Source organism: Tachypleus tridentatus, chromosome 5 (genome assembly GCF_004210375.1).
Source record: "Tachypleus tridentatus isolate NWPU-2018 chromosome 5, ASM421037v1, whole genome shotgun sequence".
Classification (NCBI taxonomy): Eukaryota; Metazoa; Arthropoda; class Merostomata; order Xiphosura; family Limulidae; genus Tachypleus; species Tachypleus tridentatus.
This window is the reverse complement of record NC_134829.1, coordinates 38,832,686-38,854,883: the sequence shown is the minus strand read 5'-3', so window position 1 is coordinate 38,854,883 and position 22,198 is coordinate 38,832,686. Positions and strand designations below refer to the sequence as shown.

The window sequence follows — 22,198 nt, the reverse complement described above, 5'->3', positions numbered from 1 at the left end:
ACTAGTTCATCGCACGGAATGTGTAAAAGCTGGTTTTCTGTACAATACGTGTAAAGAACTAGTTTATCGTACATGTAAAAATCTGGTGGATTGTACAATCCAATGCATATAAATGTGGTTTAAGTCGAGGAGTCAAAAGTTTGCATAATTCATTTACACCGATTTTTATAATACTGAAACATAAGCTCAAAGGGATCTTAAGAAGAATCATATCAGTTTCTTTACAAATCAAACTGCTCAAAATAAAGATCCTTATAGCTTAGCTCAACTATTCTTAATATTTGAATTTTTATAACATATAAACATATCTTCTGTAACAAAAGATAATTAAAGAACCATAACACACTTTGCTGGATCGCCTGGTGCAGCTAAGCAGATGTAAAGTTAAAAAAAACATTATTCCCGTACGTATCTACCAACACCTACCTTTTGATTACTCAGACGTTGTCAGAATCTCGGAACCTCTTTCCCAAATAACTTGGCAACAGAAGTCCAACAATATTAACGCTGTTTTCTGTAGAGGGCGTCCAAACGCACGTATTCTCCAACGTCCAGGTTGCAAGCGTCGCGTCTCAATAACTGGATAACGATCGCACAAACCTGTTTATTTCTCGGCACGTGCGATACTCGAGATTTTAAACCTCTTTTTCAGGCATATGTTGCGCCGCCTAGTGGTATTTCGAGAGGTACAGTCCAGCCGAATTTACGTTGCTTGCAAAGCAAGCAGTAAACTTGTTGCAACAAATCAATAATCACCTCTTTCAGTTAAAGTCTATAGTTAAGGCTAACATACTGTTTTCGTCATCCTGAAAAACTCCTTAAGAGTCAATCCAATGTAGAACGTTTTACAGAAACACACGTTTTTATTTTCGTCTAAAACAATGAGCTTTAACGGACAGAAATTTCGCCGTTTATCATTTATTTAACTGGGAATTATTAAAGTAACTTGGCCAATAAGCGATTTTCTCAGACAGTTCGTAATGAGTTTTTATGTTTAAGCTGTCATAATTAATTTCATTAGTTCTCCATTTTAACGTCTTTCTCAGGTAATGTTTATTCGCAATAAGATTCGTGAGAGAATCAGAGCTTGTAATACGTTTAGGAGTATTTTCGTATTAGATGTGTTATTTTCTAAGGTACAGGAGGTCGTATTTAGTTCACAGAATTATTTGTATTCTTTTTGTGAAAACAATAAATGTATTGAAGCTGCTACGTTACTGCCTTCTTAATATTAAAGGAACCTGGCGTTATAGTCTCAAACTACTATTAAGTGAATATAGTATTTTGACAAGATGGTAGAATTTTAACGTCATGAGCTGAGCTGAGTTTAAAGTACAATATACGGTTCGTGGGAGACCTTCCGAACATTCACTGATAGTGTACCATGATAAACATACTAGCTTTTCTGCTTCAGTTTACTGATAGTATAACACTCTATTCCTACCCATAGAACATAAAATAGTAATAATAAATTTTGTCTCACGAGTAGCATAGCTCGCTATTCTCACTGACTACACTGCACAACAATTATTCTGAAAAGTTTTACTTCCTGAAAAGTTTTTGCTGATTGTGACAGGTACCTGGTGGGTATGTACAAATATAGTTTTGGTTTTGCTTCATCACGTAAGAACTCTGAGAAATAGACAGTAAACTGTTTACCGACAATAACGTATTTAGTTGCATTTATGTTTCTAATACGCTATTAAGTTCAACATAATTAAATGTGTTTTGCTCCTGATTTTCGTTTGTATTCAATGTCCGGTGCATCACGTTGCAGTATCCAACAGTAGTCAGCAACCATTGACTGATTCCAGTTGCCCTGATATCGTTTTTCCATTGTAGCAAAACTGAAGATTTCGATGAAACGGTACGTGATGGACAAATTTGGATGTGATTTTTAGGATCAGCAGCCAAAAATCTATAAGGAACACCCAACAGTGTTCAAGAAGCAAAAACTTTGTTGTGCAGTGTAGTACAACAATGCATACATTCAATAGTTCTACTTTTGGTTTCATTGATAATATAACAATTTTCTCACTGATAATATAGCAATTCACACATACAATGGAACTTTCTTTGTCTTATTGATAATATAACACAGTTTTCTTGCTAATAGTACAAGAATACAACCATATAACAGCAGTACTTTAGTCTCACTGATAATGTAATACAATAATCTCTCTGATCATTAACCACTCTAGTGGTTCATAACAGGGATCGCGAGAAATTCCACAAAATTCTAATATAAAGTTTTGCAAAAGCACCCTATATAGTAAAGATTTCGTTCAAACAACCTGCACTATTGATTGCTAAAACTGCAAACATATAAAAATGCACATAGAAGCACACATGTTAGACTTATAAAGAAAATAAAATCCTCTCAAAACAGACAATTTATAATTGTTATTATTTTTATCTTTACAGCGTACAACAAAAGCCAGCTTGATATAGTGTACCTAAACCTTTTTGTAGAATACTAAATAAGGTATTCAGGTATTGAAAATTCGTTTTGTTTCTTCTGTATATATTTTTTAGATATACAGAACAACGACTGTTGTTTGTTCTATGCCATTGTAACTAATTCGCAGAATATGGATGGATCTTCACTAAAATTGGTATGCAGGTTCAATAGGTCTATGCGGGAAAACATACATATCTTCAATTTTACGGTTTGTATAGACGTTTGTACATTTTACCTCTACTCTTGATGGATCTTCACCAAATTGTGTATGAATATTTGTTTGGTCCATGCGGAGATGTATGCAAATTTAAAGTTTCATATTCTGTGTTTTGCAGTGTTCATGGATGTTTTATGTTTCACACAATCACATATAAGGGAAGCACCTTTTCATAACCTTTCATTAATAATGAATTAATATAACGCCCAGATACTGTAGCTTTACTTGGACTAAATATATCATGAATCTAGTGTAAACTATTAAATCATTACCCTTTGAAGTTTGCTTTCTTACAAATATATGGTGTTCACTTAAGAACTTAAGTATAGGTTGAAACAGGAATTACCAGCCAATAATAAATGAATATTAGATGACTGATGTGAACATTATCAAATATAAAAGAATGTTTGAGAACGTAAATTAACATAAAAACCCAACAATGTATTTAAATCCTAGAATAGGTTCTAATTAGTTATTCATGTAAATATCAATCCACATGAATTTTACAGATATATATATACGGTTACACAAAAAACAATACAGAGACGAATAAATATAAAAAATTTAGGATATTTTCTGCAAAATATTTGCATGAGCTTAGGAATGTGTGAGGAAGTAATGATGTAGAGACACGTGTCAGAGTGTTTGTTAATTGTAAGATTGTTTGACTTTTTTTTAAAAAAAAGCTGTTTGATTTTTATTCTCTTATTGTTAGGTATTGTTCTAAAACTGTGACATTAGAAAGAACTGTTTGTTTTTATTCATTTGCTGGTAGTCTTAGGAAAGGATTGTTTGACGTTTTTTTAACGTGATATTCACTTACGTCATGTTTTACATATGTGAAAGGCTGGACAACTGTCACAATGTTTTGTAAATGTTTACTGGTAGGGTGGTTATACAATTTTCTTAACGTGTGTTTGGTTTTTTTCTTACAGAGGTGGAAATGGATCTAAGTGTTAGGTTAAGGTTATATTTATGTGCTATTCTTTTCGAAAGTTATTATAAGAAGTACACTAATGGTTTATATATATGGAATGATATAAGTAATTTGGTATTCTTTGTTTTGTAGAGTGTTAGAATTTGTTTGTTTGTTAAGTGTCTCTTCATTGAGTCTTGTTTTTAATTTATTAACAATTTCTGTAACTATTGTATTATGAAATTGATTAACTTTAGTAAAACATTGAGTTTAGTGTATAACTTTTTTATCAGTGCTTCCTGTTGTACACATAATGTGTGCTAAATTGAGAAAACATTTTAGAACAGTGGATGACTTGACCAGAAAACTAGTTTAAGTAAGTTTTTTCTGTCAATTTCATTGGTGAAACCTTAAGGGTTCGTGTATTGTTAACGTTTTGAAAAACGTTATCATGTAGCAGGTTTCATTTTCCACTGTTAACTGTTTGCCTTTATGCAGATTGTTTATGTATTAGAGAAACGTTTTGTTCATCTTGACAAGTAAAGCCGTAAACACGTTATCTACATAACTAAGCCAAAATGCAACCTTATACGTGGATGTATCTATAGCAGGATGTTCTGTGTGATGAAAAGAGTGGCCAACGTACCTGACAATGGATTTCCTGTAACAAATCCGTGTAACCGAAGTACTAATTTCTGCATCAAAAGCAAATAAATGTAACTAGTTGTAACAGCTGCATTAATTACGTAATTAGGCGTTACTGCTTAATGTTTGGGGGATAATAACCTCTACAGTAAGATGTATTGCTAATAAAAAAAATGGAAATTTAAAACTTGACTTTACCAAATAAATTCTAGATAACAACAAGGGGCCAAAACTAGGGATTGCAGTTTGAGTAGATAACACTTACTGCATCTCCAGCCGTGTTTCGTATTTTACTTATTTTTTTTTTTACTGTCATAACTGGCAGGTTTTTAAATTTAAATTTCTTTTATTTATCTCATTGCAAATAAAACATGCTATTTCCACTGGTTTGGTTTATTTTGAATTTCGCGCAAAGCTACACAAGGACTATCTGCGCTAGCCGTCTCTAATTTAGCAGTGTAAGACTAGAGGGAAAGCAGATAGCAATCACCACCCACTGCCAACTCTTAAAATACTATTTTACCAATAGTGGTATTGACCATCACATTATAACGCCACCATGGCTGAAAGGGCGAGCAAGTATGGTGCGACGGGGATTCGAACCTGCGACCATCAGATTACGAGTCGAGTTCCTTAAACACCTTGCCATGCCGGACCCTATTCTCACTGATAGTAAAACAATACAATAATATAATTATACTGTTTTAGTTTCAGTGATAATATAACACTCTACTCTTACTGATAGTAAAACAATACAATAATATAATTATACTGTTTTAGTTTCAGTGATAATATAACACTCTACTCTTACTGATAGTAAAACAATACAATAATATAATTATACTGTTTTAGTTTCAGTGATAATATAACACTCTATTCTCACTGATAGTAAAACAATACAATAATATAATTATACTGTTTTAGTTTCAGTGATAATATAACACTCTATTCTTACTGATAGTAAAACAATACAATAATATAATTATACTGTTTTAGTTTCAGTGATAATATAACACTCTATTGTTACTGATAGTAAAACAATACAATAATATAATTATACTGTTTTAGTTTCAGTGATAATATAACACTCTATTGTTACTGATAGTAAAACAATACAATAATATAATTATACTGTTTTAGTTTCAGTGATAATATAACACTCTACTCTTACTGATAGTAAAACAATACAATAATATAATTATACTGTTTTAGTTTCAGTGATAATATAACACTCTATTGTTACTGATAGTAAAACAATACAATAATATAATTATACTGTTTTAGTTTCAGTGATAATATAACACTCTATTGTTACTGATAGTAAAACAATACAATAATATAATTATACTGTTTTAGTTTCAGTGATAATATAACACTCTATTGTTACTGATAGTAAAACAATACAATAATATAATTATACTGTTTTAGTTTCAGTGATAATATAACACTCTACTCTTACTGATAGTAAAACAATGCAATAATATAATTATACTGTTTTAGTTTCAGTGATAATATAACACTCTATTCTTACTGATAGTAAAACAATACAATAATATAATTATACTGTTTTAGTTTCAGTGATAATATAACACTCTATTCTTACTGATAGTAAAACAATACAATAATATAATTATACTGTTTTAGTTTCAGTGATAATATAACACTCTATTGTTACTGATAGTAAAACAATACAATAATATAATTATACTGTTTTAGTTTCAGTGATAATATAACACTCTATTGTTACTGATAGTAAAACAATACAATAATATAATTATACTGTTTTAGTTTCAGTGATAATATAACACTCTATTGTTACTGATAGTAAAACAATACAATAATATAATTATACTGTTTTAGTTTCAGTGATAATATAACACTCTATTGTTACTGATAGTAAAACAATACAATAATATAATTATACTGTTTTAGTTTCAGTGATAATATAACACTCTATTGTTACTGATAGTAAAACAATACAATAATATAATTATACTGTTTTAGTTTCAGTGATAATATAACACTCTACTCTTACTGATAGTAAAACAATACAATAATATAATTATACTGTTTTAGTTTCAGTGATAATATAACACTCTACTCTTACTGATAGTAAAACAATACAATAATATAATTATACTGTTTTAGTTTCAGTGATAATATAACACTCTATTCTCACTGATAGTAAAACAATACAATAATATAATTATACTGTTTTAGTTTCAGTGATAATATAACACTCTACTCTTACTGATAGTAAAACAATACAATAATATAATTATACTGTTTTAGTTTCAGTGATAATATAACACTCTATTCTCACTGATAGTAAAACAATACAATAATATAATTATACTGTTTTAGTTTCAGTGATAATATAACACTCTATTCTTACTGATAGTAAAACAATACAATAATATAATTATACTGTTTTAGTTTCAGTGATAATATAACACTCTATTGTTACTGATAGTAAAACAATACAATAATATAATTATACTGTTTTTGTTTCAGTGATAATATAACACTCTATTGTTACTGATAGTAAAACAATACAATAATATAATTATACTGTTTTAGTTTCAGTGATAATATAACACTCTACTCTTACTGATAGTAAAACAATACAATAATATAATTATACTGTTTTAGTTTCAGTGATAATATAACACTCTATTCTTACTGATAGTAAAACAATACAATAATATAATTATACTGTTTTAGTTTCAGTGATAATATAACACTCTATTCTTACTGATAGTAAAACAATACAATAATATAATTATACTGTTTTAGTTTCAGTGATAATATAACACTCTATTCTTACTGATAGTAAAACAATACAATAATATAATTATACTGTTTTAGTTTCAGTGATAATATAACACTCTATTGTTACTGATAGTAAAACAATACAATAATATAATTATACTGTTTTAGTTTCAGTGATAATATAACACTCTACTCTTACTGATAGTAAAACAATACAATAATATAATTATACTGTTTTAGTTTCAGTGATAATATAACACTCTATTGTTACTGATAGTAAAACAATACAATAATATAATTATACTGTTTTAGTTTCAGTGATAATATAACACTCTACTCTTACTGATAGTAAAACAATACAATAATATAATTATACTGTTTTAGTTTCAGTGATAATATAACACTCTATTGTTACTGATAGTAAAACAATACAATAATATAATTATACTGTTTTAGTTTCAGTAATAATATAACACTCTACTCTTACTGATAGTAAAACAATACAATAATATAATTATACTGTTTTAGTTTCAGTGATAATATAACACTCTATTGTTACTGATAGTAAAACAATACAATAATATAATTATACTGTTTTAGTTTCAGTGATAATATAACACTCTATTGTTACTGATAGTAAAACAATACAATAATATAATTATACTGTTTTAGTTTCAGTGATAATATAACACTCTATTGTTACTGATAGTAAAACAATACAATAATATAATTATACTGTTTTAGTTTCAGTGATAATATAACACTCTACTTTTACTGATAGTAAAACAATACAATAATATAATTATACTGTTTTAGTTTCAGTGATAATATAACGCTCTATTCTTACTGATAGTAAAACAATACAATAATATAATTATACTGTTTTAGTTTCAGTGATAATATAACACTCTATTGTTACTGATAGTAAAACAATACAATAATATAATTATACTGTTTTAGTTTCAGTGATAATATAACACTCTACTCTTACTGATAGTAAAACAATACAATAATATAATTATACTGTTTTAGTTTCAGTGATAATATAACACTCTATTGTTACTGATAGTAAAACAATACAATAATATAATTATACTGTTTTAGTTTCAGTGATAATATAACACTTCATTCTTACTGATAACATGATACACTAATCTTCCGTGTGATAAATATAGCACTTCATTCTTACTGATAACATGACACACTAATCTCCTTTATGATAGATATAACACTCTATTCTTAATGTTAATACAGTATCTAAATCATACCTTTCCATACTCACTGATAACTGACAATACTAACAGTTGACAAAAATTAGCTCTATAGTCGCTCTTGTTTACAGTAATAGTTTATTGGCTTAAAAATAAAGATCTTGTGTTTGACAAGAACGGGTAGAAAAAGTATTGTTTTTATACACGTGAAGCGAAATGTTTTGATACATTCGTAGAAAGCAATACAAAAATATCTGTTTCAGTCGTGCTTAATTTTGATGTGATAAACTAGAGAAAAGAGGTAATCAACAGCACCCACCGCCATCTCATGAGCCACTCTCACTAATGATAGAATTTTGTGGTCGCTATGATAATTCACTCATGTTTCCAGAGTGCAAGGCGCACTTTTTGCGACAACCGAACATAAACCACGAACCTAAAAGTCAGAGTTCGACATGTTAATTACCAGCCAAAGACTGATCAGCTAACCTCCAGTTTTTGAATGATTTTTTATAAAATTAATTTAGTCTGAATAACAAGTACTGATCTAAGTATATGTGTCTGTGTTGTTTTTTATTTTTTTTTATAGAACGGTAAAACGCAGCATAAAACAGAAAGTATTTCATATTGGAAGGAATTTTATTAAAGTAATTTCTAGAAAAGTAATTAGTGTTAAGTGTAGATAATTTTGAAATTATGAAACAAATATGAATGTAAAACCTGCACTTCCCGAGATGTCCTGATAGAATCAATTATTTCATTTACCTAGCTGTATCCGCATTCTTTACATGTTAAAATACTGCACGTTTACCTTTTCAGTCGCATCATTGTGCCCCAAAATCCATCCAAACATCTTGCACACGCAAGACTGCTTATAGCTTTAGCTTACTGTTATCACGTGTAAGATATGAGAGTGAATATGTTTACGTTTTGTCCTTTAGCAGAATGAATAAGTAATTTAATCCAACGTTTATTCTGTGGAGTTTCTACGCAAGAAAGACGCTTCAGAAACAGTTTATAATTCAGACCGAGAGATTGTTTTCTTAGCCAAAATGAATTTTTGCTAACCCTCTATAATATTAGGCAACGTAGTTCACTTATAATAGATTCTTTCCCTTTAAAATTAGCATAAATACTCGGTTTACTTACACGAACGAAGTTCTGGTTAATTGTGTTTCTGATGAAATACAGGAGCATTAGTATACAAACAGTGTTTTAACACCAGGACTTAATAGTTCAAATCTCTGAATAAAGTACTGTGTTTTCAATACCAGAGTTTGACGGTTAAAAATTCTATGTGATAGGGTAACGTGTGAACAGTGTTTTCATTGCTATACTACGGCTTTAACACCAGGATTTAATAGTTCAAAGTATCCGAATAAAGCGCAGTGTTTTCAATAACATAGTTTGACGAGAAACACTTTGTCGCCCGGAATGGCCAGGTGGGTTAAGGCTATCAATTCGTAACCTGTGGATCGCGGGTTCGAATCATCATCGCACCAAATATGCTCGCCTTCCAGCCGTGGGGACGTTATAATGTGCGGTCAATTCCACTTTGATAAAAGAGTAGCCCAAGAATCGGCGGTGTGTGGTGATGACTAGCTGCCTTCGCTCTAGTCTTAAACTGCTAAATTGGGGACGGCTAGCGCAGATAGCCCTCGAGTAGCTTTGCGCGAAATTCACAAAACAAACATTTCTGTATGATAGGGTAACGTTTAACAATATATTTCCTTGCCCTAGTATGATAGTCGAAGTTCCTGACTGAGAAAAATATGAAATATACATAATGGTTTCAGTGACTCACTTTGTTGACAAAATTTTCTGAGTGAAACAGCAGCAGTATTTTCAATTCTAGGGCCCGGCATGGCCAGATGGGTTAAGGCGTGCGACTCGTAATCTGAGGGTCGCGGGTTCGCATCCCCGGCACGCCAAACATGCTCGCCCTTTCAGTCGTGGGGGCGTTATAATGTTACGATCAATCCCACTATTCGTTGGTAAAAGAGTAGCCCAAGAGTTGGCGGTGGGTGGTGATGACTAGTTGCCTTCTGCTAACTGACTTCTGCCGTCCGTAATTTAGGAGTGTAAGGCTAGAGAGAAGGCAGCTAGTCATCACCACCCACCGCCAACTCTTGGGCTACTCTTTTACCAACAAATAATGGGATTGACCCTCACATCATAAGGCCCCCACTGTTGAAATGGCGGGCATGTTTGGTGTGACAAGTACGAGTCAAATACCTTAACCACCTGGCCATGCCGGGCCGAAATCGCATCTCACTTTAAGGTTAAGAAACAAGTACAACAGCCACCTTTTTATCTCATGTTTATACACCTTACATATATATATATATATATATACATATAAAATGGTCTTACACTGTAGAAATATCGGTTTAACCACATAAGGATATTGCTTTAATTTCAAAGGATGATATGTTGTCTACTACTTGATCACATTATGCAACTTTAATTGGTTCCTGGTAATCTTGTCTTCACACACCTTTCGCACTCCCTTAGTACTAAGACTTTACTTTTGTGCACGAGTTTAAATACTTTTGTCGAACTTTTCCATCTGTGTGAAATGAAAACAGATAAGGAAAAATGGAACCAACATCCATGCACTACTTTAAGAATACATTGACTCCTTTTAACAAATGATATCAGACATAAAATGTCTCATTTTCCTAGACAGTATTTAGTTGTATGTACTTTGAAAGAGATAACGTTGAAAATAATAGAGTAACCCGCATCTAAAGCGCTCGTATAACTTCACTGCAAAGAATTAGTTTGTTTATTTTCTATCTAGCAATATTTATCACCTGGTAAACTTTGTTATTTCAAAGTTATTTGACAGTAATAGTCTGGAGAAGGTTAAATGAGAAGCTGGTATGTTTCTGAGTGGTGATTATTTCTCAGGCGGAGTTACTAATACATGACTTGTGTTCCTTCAGATTTCGTAAAAACCAAAAACAACACCCAGAACGTCCTTGGCTTACGTGTCATAAGATATAGAACAAGAAAATGAAAGTATTGGTATTCTACTTCACAGTTCTATATCTTATTTGATGTCCCTTGCGAAGTATATTTTAATGTAGTTGGTTATTGAAGCTTTAAAATGATACCCTATTCTACGGAGGAAAAAAAATGTTATCTTGAATTGCACTTTACGCAGCAAATTGAAATACCATGATGTCAATAACAGATCTACTTTCAGGGTTAAACTCTTAAATGACTGTTGAAAAGCTGATACAGGTTCCTCTAAGTTGGTAAAGTGGATACTTGTTCCAGATCCAGAAATTGAAAGAGAAACAGACAACAGAAGATTAAATGTAATTTAACTCTCTCTTTAGTCGGATATATAAAGCACTTTATTCGTCTGAGCTTCCTATCCAAATACACAAAAAAATATTTATACGGTTTTAGTTTTAACCAGGAACACAGCGTTTCTGAAAGATGAAGAAACGTGTTGTGTCAAATCCCTGCATGGCCAGGTGGCTGAGGCACTTGACTCGCTATCCGAGAGTCCCGGGTTCGAATCCCCGTCACACCAAACATGTTCGCCCTTTCAACCGTGGAGGCGTTATAATGTGACAGTCAATCCCATTATTCGTTGGTAACAAGTAGCCCATGAGTTGGCGGTGATTAGCTGCTTTCCCTCTAATCTTACACTGTTAAATTAGGGACGGCTAACGCAGATAGCTCTCAAGTAGCTTTTGCGCGAGATTCAAAAGAAACCAAATCATATTTTCTGAAATGGCTCATCATACATGGTATACAAATCAGTTAAAAGCTCGATCTGTAATAATCTGAAATTGAAATAAATGTTAAACGTCTTCCCGTTTCACGTTATTGGTAATAAATAATTCACATTAATAACAAGTTCACGTTATTAGCTTGTTTGTTTGTTTTTTGTGCTAGCCGTACCTAATTTAGCACTGTAAGACTAGAGGGAAGGCAGCTAGTCATCACCACCCACCGCCAACTTTTGGGCTACTCTTTTACCAACGAATAGTAGGATTGACCGTCACATTATAACGTCCCCACGACTGAAAGGGCGAGTATGTTTGGCGCGACGGAGATGCGAACCCGCAATCCTCAGATAACGAGTCGCACGCCTTAACACGCTTGGCCGTGCCGGGCCTCACGTTCTTAGTGACAGCTAATTCTCATTAATAACATGTTCACGTTATTAGTAATAGCTAATTAACATTAAAGAGGAAACTAGGTAGCAAACTATTTAAATCTAATTAATACTTTTGCAGTTTATTTTACTTAATATGTTTGTCTCTTATAATGTTAAGGAATATGTGTTGTTTAATGAAGTTACGTGACTGTCAATCATAGTATAATATTTTACTGATCTTGAATATTCTCAAAGTTGTACAGAATACGTTCAAAGTAAATAATATCAAGGTATTTTTATATAGATGGATAGATTCAACTTCGATTGGAATAAAAGATTGTATTTCGATGAGACACAAGACTGACCAAAAAGTTTTAAAATTCACTGATAAAATTAATAAAAATCACACAAAATGATGAACATTCAGTAAGAAACGAAAGTACTAAAATCCGGCAAATATTTATGAAAACAGCACCTGAATAATCAACTCTGTAACACTATTTATCATAAGGCCCAGCATGGCCAGGTGGTTAAGGCACTTGGCTCGTAATCCGAGAGTTGCAGGTTCAAATCCCCCGTCATACCAAACATGCTCGTCCTTTCAGTTGTGGGACGTTATACTTTTACGGTCAATCCCACTATTCGTTGATAAAAGAGTAGCCCAAGAGTTGGCGGTGGGTGGTGATGACTAGCTGCCTTCTCTCTAGTCTTATACTGCTAAATTAAAAACACTTACCGCCAACTCTTGGGCTACTCTTTTACCAAAGAATAGTGGGATTGATCGTCACATTATGACGCTTTACGGCTGAAAGGGTGAGCATGTTTGGTATGACAGGGATTCGAACCCTCGACCCTCGGATTACGAGTCGAGTGCCTTAACCACCTGGCCTACTCTACATCTATTAGAAACAAATACTTTTCTAGTGCCACCTGTTTCACCATTGCAACATTATCACGTGTTGTACATAAAAATACGCCACAATGAACCTGCAGTAATGAACATAAAGAAAAGAAGAAAAAATATTGTTGGTGTGTGTTATAAAAATTGGTAGCTGTTGTGTAGAAATCTATTGTTTATTTGAATATTTTGGTTGTAAATAACATTAAAATGTATCATTGATGATTGCGAATACCGAATGTTATTGACATAAGCTATATATATCAAATGTAATTGGTTTTGATTTATTTCATTACTAGCACAGAGATATTTGTAAAAAACAAACAAACTTAATACTGGATTCTAAAAGTCAATTACGAACTTGAAAAAAGAATGATATTCTAAAAAATAAATCTTGAAATAAACCAGAAACAAAACTGCTGTTTTTATGATAATATATTATTTAAGGGAATAAAACAAATTAATAAAAATCGTCTGATCCTTGAGAGAACCCCTGAGATTTAAAGATTTGATAACTGAAAAAATAAGACAAGTTAATAAGACCGCCTAAATCTGACGAGATTTCCTGAGATTTAACGAACAGAAGTGAAGTAACTAAAAGAATAAGATGCGTTATCTTCACCCACAGTTTATAGTTCAAGCAGGAGGGATGACCTTTGAACTTTTCACTATAAAAGTCTTTTTCGATTTTTTTTTTATTATCTTTGAACAGAAAGTAATATTGGGTATCTTAGATTGGTATCTTAGGCTCAACATAAATTATGTTCAAAGTATCTCTAAAATATATATGAAATTTTACTTTGATTATATCGGTTTAAACTGTTCTTATAGATATAGCACAAACCGATGAATCCGTGTGATAACACAAAGTATTCCATGTACTTCAGCTTTTGATGCGATATAAGAATGATATGTAATCCTTTAACATAGACGGTGGGTGTTGAGGTGATGTTTACAGGGTGATGTTTTTATCGTCAGTAGTCAGAGACGGCTTCAGATGGCCTCGGTAGTTTTGACAGAAATACAAAAATAAGAATATAGACATATAATATACTAACTAATCATTAAAAACAAGAGAGGTTAGAATACGGAACTAGTTGCTTTAAATATAGCACGTGTTCTTCATGGGATGAACAAACAGTCCAGCCTGTGGATCGGAAAGTTTAAGGTCCGGCGTAATCTGAACATTTTCAATGCTTTTCAGCTATGGGGTCGTTAAAACCGATAATGACCAATCTTGGTATTCAGTTACAAGTAGCCAAGCAGACAGTGAGTATTTCAAGCTTCTAACCTTTAGTCAGCACTTCTAAATTGGAGATGACTGACTATTCCAAGACTTTAAGGCCTCTGTCATGACCGTTTAAACACGGTACTGATCAAGATACCAAATGTTTTCTGTGAGACTTAACTTCAATCTTAATTAAATTTCGTTATTATGAATCATTACGTTCAAATGAATCGATATGTACTTTATAAAAACAAATTTTCAAATAGTTCTACCATATAAAGTCATTAGAATCTTTTATTTCCCTTAATTGGTTCTAACGTGTATAATTTTTAGGAGGTGTCTCCGTTTATTTTAACTTCATAGATTACTCTAAGAAAGACAGTGACACAAACACGCCCAGTGACTAAGTTAATTTATTAATATTTTAACTTTTTCACTACATGATAAATGGGAACTTGTCACTGAAATGGACGTAAACTAACAAATTAAGTTCAATGATAAATAATTTAATCAGTTATTTTAATATATATTTAAAATGAATTACGTGTGTCATTATCTAGAAAGAGTGATAGCAATAACCCTTAAATGACTTTGAAACTCAGAACTTATGTAGATTAAAGACGTGTACGCTATTTAAGTTTGATTTTACACAATTATATTCTGTAAGAAGAGGTCTTATGTAAGAGTAGATGGTTTGAGTAAAACGATTTTGATTTTATACATTTAAGTCAAAACACAAGCCTTAAGTAAGCTACAGCTATTCTGAACAGAATGGAGTATCCTTTGAGGTTGGCCAAAGTACTTATGGTCAACTGGAAATGCCGTTTTTCTTTCAGGGTACACTTAGGTAGTGTATTTGAATTGCGGATTGTACTTTCTATGGATTTTCCTTACTTTATAGGTTGCCTGCGAGGCAGTATTTTAAAAATCTAGGTGAATTCTTCATCAGATCTGATGGAGTACTTACTCACCATGAAGCTGAAGCGTTGTCTTAAAACAAAACCTAAACCTATCCTAAGAGAAAAATGGTAATAAATGCATATTTTTAATATTCATCACTAACGTTCAGATGCCAATTTGCAAGTGCATTTCTTTTGTATTTTTTTCTCGGTGTTTATTTGATTAGAATTAAGCATAAAGCTAAACAATGGGCTATCTGTGCTGTGCCCACCACGGATATTGAAGCACGGTTTTTAGCGGAGTGAGTCTGCAGACATACAGCTGTGCCATTGGAGGGCTTTTCTGGATGTAATAAAATATAAACATAATAAATTAAAATAAATATAAATGTAATAATACACAAACAAAATTAAGTGATGGGAAGCAATAGTTAAAAATAACACCCTATGCATTGCAGACATTGTATAACGTAGGAGTTCGAAAAAAAATTCTATAATACATTGTTGTCTTCAATTTCCTAACACTTTGACGACAAATTTTAATCTGTCTTCTTTTTAAGATACAAAAGTGTAAAAACTAAAACTTACTTTTAAAAAATCCTTCAACGTCTTTATTTTTTATTTTACAAGATTAACGCGTTGTTTTCATACGCATTAGAAAACTAAAGATTTAAACTCGCACGAGTCACGAGCTTTTCTCCTCTAAAGTAAGAATGTATGATTTAATTTATCTCCCCAATGTTATTTATAGAGAAACATTCTAACTTCAGAAGACAGTTTGAAGAATGTGTTGAAAGTTTTAAATACTTTACTCACAATATTTTTGCAGCTTTTTGTTAAATCTTTAGAAATAGCATAAGAATCCAGACTTAAACATGTTTATAACTTCAGCTGTTTTCTGTTGTAAATTTATATCAATTAGTTGGAAAAGCATTTCTTATCCTGCGACACGACCGTTCGTCTGTAGACTTACAACGCTAGAAAACGGGTCTCGATACCTTGTGAACAGAGCACATACGGCCCATTGTGTAGTTTTGTACTTAACTTCAAACAGACAAACAGCTGAAAATAAGGTTGCCTGATTAGGCTGTTTACCGAAGATTATTAATTTTTTGTTGCAAACAATACATTGTTCTTTCCTAACACTTTAACAAACTATGTGATATGTCTAGTCCTTACTATCAAAGTGTTTCCAACACCTAAGGAAGAAAACCTAAACCTCATTATTAAGATAAATCACAGCACCTGTAACAAAAATCGTCACACCAAATCTGCAATTTAAAGCCCTTGTATATCCCAGCTTTAGACTCACAAAAATGTTTGTGATATAATATAGGCGGCGTAAACATATTAACAGTATTAATATGTTTCCTCACTCTTATAAAGTCAGTGAAAACCATTGGAGAAATGTTGAAAACAAAATTAAATAAATAAAGAAAATATTAAATATTAAAACTGAACCTAAATTTGCATTTATTTTGTATTAAATGTTGAAATTCTTGAACATTTTAACTTTTATTTGGAAGCTGAACGTAACATAATTAATCTGACGACCAATAGCCCAGCAGTGTAGTCTCCATCGCAAAAGGCTCCATTGTAAGACAGCCATGTTCAAAGCTCATCATGCCTTTGTGCATGTTTTCCATCATCCATCTTGTGGAGGTGGATAAAAGTATTCCTGGCAGTCCTTTAACCATCTAATTTCACAGAAATATAACTTGTATATCTTCGTATGAAACAGCTTAAACACTTGTTTTACTCTTCAACTGCTTGCATAAACCGAACGGATGACATACGAACAACTTCTGTACGTACACGTGACGTATGTCGATTTTTCAGATAGATCTCCTTCTCGATTACGTTGCATCAAAAAGGGCTGTTACGTTCATAACATGATAAGAAACTAAAAAGAAAAAAAACTACGTTTCTTCATTCAAAACGATATTTACTATTTAGTAGCAACATAACTAATAAAGAGAATAGTTTATGTTGAGTGAGTCTCTCATAGAAGAACGAGCAAAAATCCGAGTTTCAATAACGCTGGTAGGCATAGGATAGATGGTCTGTTTTGTAGTTTTGCGCTTAACAACAAATAATCAAACAAACAAAAATTCAGTGGTATTTAATAAGTAATGTACACAATTCACATTTGTAACGACGCTTGCGCTCCACTTGCCTAATCGTATGTACAGGCGAAGTTTCCGTAGTTGATCTGAGCTGCGAGTAATCAGGCGTGTTTTATTATATTCTCAGAAGCGACAATATTTCTTTACTAAACAAGAAACATTATTAGCATTTTCTTTACCACAAAAGAAATATTTATAAATAGGTCTTTAAGAACTTTTAATGACTAGCCCTTCACTGAACAAGAAATGTTAATAATTGACCACAATATAAATATTAATAACCAGTTTTCTACCGCAAAAGATATGCTAATAGCCGGTCCTTCGTTAAGCAAGGAAAATTGATGGCTAGATTTTACTAGATGAGAAGAAATTTTAATAACCAATTTTTAATAGACAAGAAACGTTAATAACAGTTCTTTATCAGAATAGAAATTTTAATAACTAGTAATTTATCAGAGAAGAAACTTTCATAATCGGCTAGTTCATTCATAATAACTAGTCCTTTTCCAGACAAGAACTATTGAACACTAAATATTTACTAGATTAATATGAGTATTAACAACTAGTTCTTTACCAGATAACAAATGTTAATAACTAGTCCTTTACCAGACAATAAATGTTAATAACTAGTCCTTTACCAGACAATAAATGTTAATAACTAGTTCTTTACCAGACAATAAATGTTAATAACTAGTTCTTTACCAGACAATAAATGTGAATAACTAGTCCTTTACCTGACAATAAATGTTAATAACTAGTTCTTTACCAGACAATAAATATTAATAACTAGTTCTTTACCAGACAATAAATGTTAATAACTAGTTCTTTACCTGACAATAAATGTTAATAACTAGTCCTTTACCAGACAAAAAATGTCAGTAACTAGTCCTTTACCAGACAATAAATGTTAATAACTAGTCCTTTACCAGACAACAAATGTTAATAACTAGTTCTTTACCAGACAACAAATGTTAATAACTAGTCCTTTACCAGACAATAAATGTTAATAACTAGTCCTTTACCAGACAATAAATGTCAGTAACTAGTCCTTTACCAGACAATAAATGTTAATAACTAGTCCTTTACCAGACAATAAATGTCAGTAACTAGTCCTTTACCAGACAATAAATGTTAATAACTAGTTCTTTACCAGACAATAAATGTTAATAACTAGTTCTTTACCAGACAATAAATGTTAATAACTAGTTCTTTACCTGACAATAAATGTTAATAACTAGTCCTTTACCAGACAATAAATGTCAGTAACTAGTCCTTTACCAGACAATAAATGTCAGTAACTAGTTCTTTACCGGACAATAAATGTCAGTAACTAGTCCTTTACCAGAAAACAAATGTTAATAACTAGTTCTTTACCAGACAATAAATGTTAATAACTAGTTCTTTACCAGACAATAAATGTTAATAACTAGTCCTTTACCAGACAATAAATGTTAATAACTAGTTCTTTACCAGACAATAAATGTTAATAACTAGTCCTTTACCAGACAATAAATGTTAATAACTAGTCCTTTACCAGACAATAAATGTTAATAACTAGTCCTTTACCAGACAATAAATGTCAGTAACTAGTCCTTTACCAGACAATAAATGTTAATAACTAGTTCTTTACCAGACAATAAATGTTAATAACTAGTTCTTTACCAGACAATAAATGTTAATAACTAGTCCTTTACCTGACAATAAATGTTAATAACTAGTTCTTTACCAGACAATAAATGTTAATAACTAGTCCTTTACCAGACAATAAATGTTAATAACTAGTTCTTTACCAGACAATAAATGTTAATAACTAGTTCTTTACCAGACAATAAATGTTAATAACTAGTTCTTTACCTGACAATAAATGTTAATAACTAGTCCTTTACCAGACAATAAATGTCAGTAACTAGTTCTTTACCAGACAATAAATGTCAGTAACTAGTCCTTTACCAGACAACAAATGTTAATAACTAGTTCTTTACCAGACAATAAATGTTAATAACTAGTTCTTTACCAGACAATAAATGTTAATAACTAGTCCTTTACCAGACAATAAATGTTATTAACTAGTTCTTTACCTGACAATAAATGTTAATAACTAGTCTTTTACCAGACAATAAATGTTAATAACTAGTCCTTTACCAGACAATAAATGTTAATAACTAGTTCTTTACCAGACAATAAATGTCAGTAACTAGCCCTTTACCAGACAATAAATGTTAATAACTAGTTCTTTACCAGACAATAAATGTTAATAACTAGTTCTTTACCAGACAATAAATGTTAATAACTAGTCCTTTACCTGACAATAAATGTTAATAACTAGTCCTTTACCAGACAATAAATGTTAATAACTAGTTCTTTACCAAACAATAAATGTTAATAACTAGTTCTTTACCAGAAAATAAATGTTAATAACTAGTCCTTTACCTGACAATAAATGTTAATAACTAGTCCTTTACCTGACAATAAATGTTAATAACTAGTTTTTTACCAGACAATAAATGTTAATAACTAGTCCTTTACCAGACAATAAATGTTAATAACTAGTTCTTTACCAGAAAATAAATGTTAATAACTAGTCCTTTACCAGACAATAAATGTTAATAAATAGTCCTTTACCTGACAATAAATGTTAATAACTAGTTCTTTACCAGACAATAAATGTTAATAACTAGTCCTTTACCAGACAATAAATGTTAATAACTAGTTCTTTACCAGACAATAAATGTTAATAACTAGTCCTTTACCAGACAATAAATGTCAGTAACTAGTCCTTTACCAGACAATAAATGTTAATAACTAGTTCTTTACCAGACAATAAATGTTAATAACTAGTCCTTTACCTGGCAATAAATGTCAGTAACTAGTCCTTTACCAGACAATAAATGTTAATAACTAGTTCTTTACCAGACAATAAATGTTAATAACTAGTCCGTTACCTGACAATAAATGTTAATAACTAGTCCTTTACCAGACAATAAATGTTAACAACTAGTTCTTTACCAGACATTAAATGTTAATAACTAGTCCTTTACCAGACAATAAATGTTAATAACTAGTCCTTTACCTGACAATAAATGTTAATAACTAGTCCTATACCTGACAATAAATGTTAATAACTAGTTCTTTACCAGACAATAAATGTTAATAACTAGTCCTTTACCTGGCAATAAATGTCAGTAACTAGTCCTTTACCAGACAATAAATGTCAGTAACTAGTCCTTTACCAGACAATAAATGTTAATAACTAGTCCTTTACCTGGCAATAAATGTCAGTAACTAGTCCTTTACCAGACAATAAATGTTAATAACTAGTTCTTTACCAGACAATAAATGTTAATAACTAGTTCTTTACCAGACAATAAATGTTAATAACTAGTCCTTTACCAGACAATAAATGTTAATAACTAGTCCTTTACCTGACAATAAATGTTAATAACTAGTCCTTTACCAGACAATAAATGTTAGTAACTAGTCCTTTACCAGACAATAAATGTTAATAACTAGTTCTTTACCAGACAATAAATGTTAATAACTAGTCCTTTACCAGACAATAAATGTCAGTAACTAGTCCTTTACCAGACAATAAATGTTAATAACTAGTTCTTTACCAGACAATAAATGTTAATAACTAGTCCTTTACCTGACAATAAATGTTAATAACTAGTTCTTTACCAGACAATAAATGTTAATAACTAGTCCTTTACCAGACAATAAATGTTAATAACTAGTTCTTTACCAGACAATAAATGTTAATAACTAGTCCTTTACCAGACAATAAATGTTAATAACTAGTCCTTTACCTGACAATAAATGTTAATAACTAGTCCTATACCTGACAATAAATGTTAATAACTAGTCCTTTACCTGACAATAAATGTTAATAACTAGTTCTTTACCAGACAATAAATGTTAATAACTAGTCCTTTACCAGACAATAAATGTTAATAACTAGTTCTTTACCAGACAATAAATGTTAATAACTAGTCCTTTACCTGACAATAAATGTTAATAACTAGTCCTTTACCAGACAATAAATGTTAATAACTAGTTCTTTACCAGACAATAAATGTTAATAACTAGTCCTTTACCAGACAATAAATGTTAATAACTAGTCCTTTACCAGACAATAAATGTTAATAACTAGTTCTTTACCAGACAATAAATGTTAATAACTAGTTCTTTACCAGACAATAAACGTTAATAACTAGTTCTTTACCTGACAATAAATGTGAATAACTAGTCCTTTACCAGACAATAAATGTCAGTAACTAGTCCTTTACCAGACAATAAATGTTAATAACTAGTTTTTACCAGACAATAAATGTTAATAACTAGTTCTTTACCAGACAATAAATGTTAACAACTAGTCCTTTACCAGACAATAAATGTCAGTAACTAGTCCTTTACCAGACAATAAATGTCAGTAACTAATTCTTTACCAGACAATAAATGTCAGTAACTAGTCCCTTACCAGACAACAAATGTTAATAACTAGTTCTTTAACAGACAATAAATGTTAATAACTAGTTCTTTACCAGACAATAAATGTTAATAACTAGTCCTTTACCAGACAATAAATGTTAATAACTAGTTCTTTACCAGACAATAAATGTTAATAACTAGTCCTTTACCAGACAATAAATGTTAATAACTAGTCCTTTACCAGACAATAAATGTCAATAACTAGTCCTTTACCAGA

General features: G+C 31.1%; 1 protein-coding gene across 2 annotated transcripts in view; it reads right to left on the bottom strand.

The window, feature by feature from the left end:
- The window catches only part of LOC143250970 (protein O-mannosyl-transferase Tmtc3-like), a 121,091-nt gene extending 120,481 nt beyond the window's left edge, over positions 1-610 (bottom strand). The window contains exon 1 of one of the 2 annotated variants that reach the window (XM_076502225.1): positions 427-610. The gene's annotated coding sequence lies outside the window, so the exon portion shown is untranslated. The remainder of the gene's footprint in view (positions 1-426) is intronic. The other variant, XM_076502227.1, reaches the window with a different exon arrangement.
- Between the last annotated feature and the right edge of the window lie 21,588 nt (positions 611-22,198).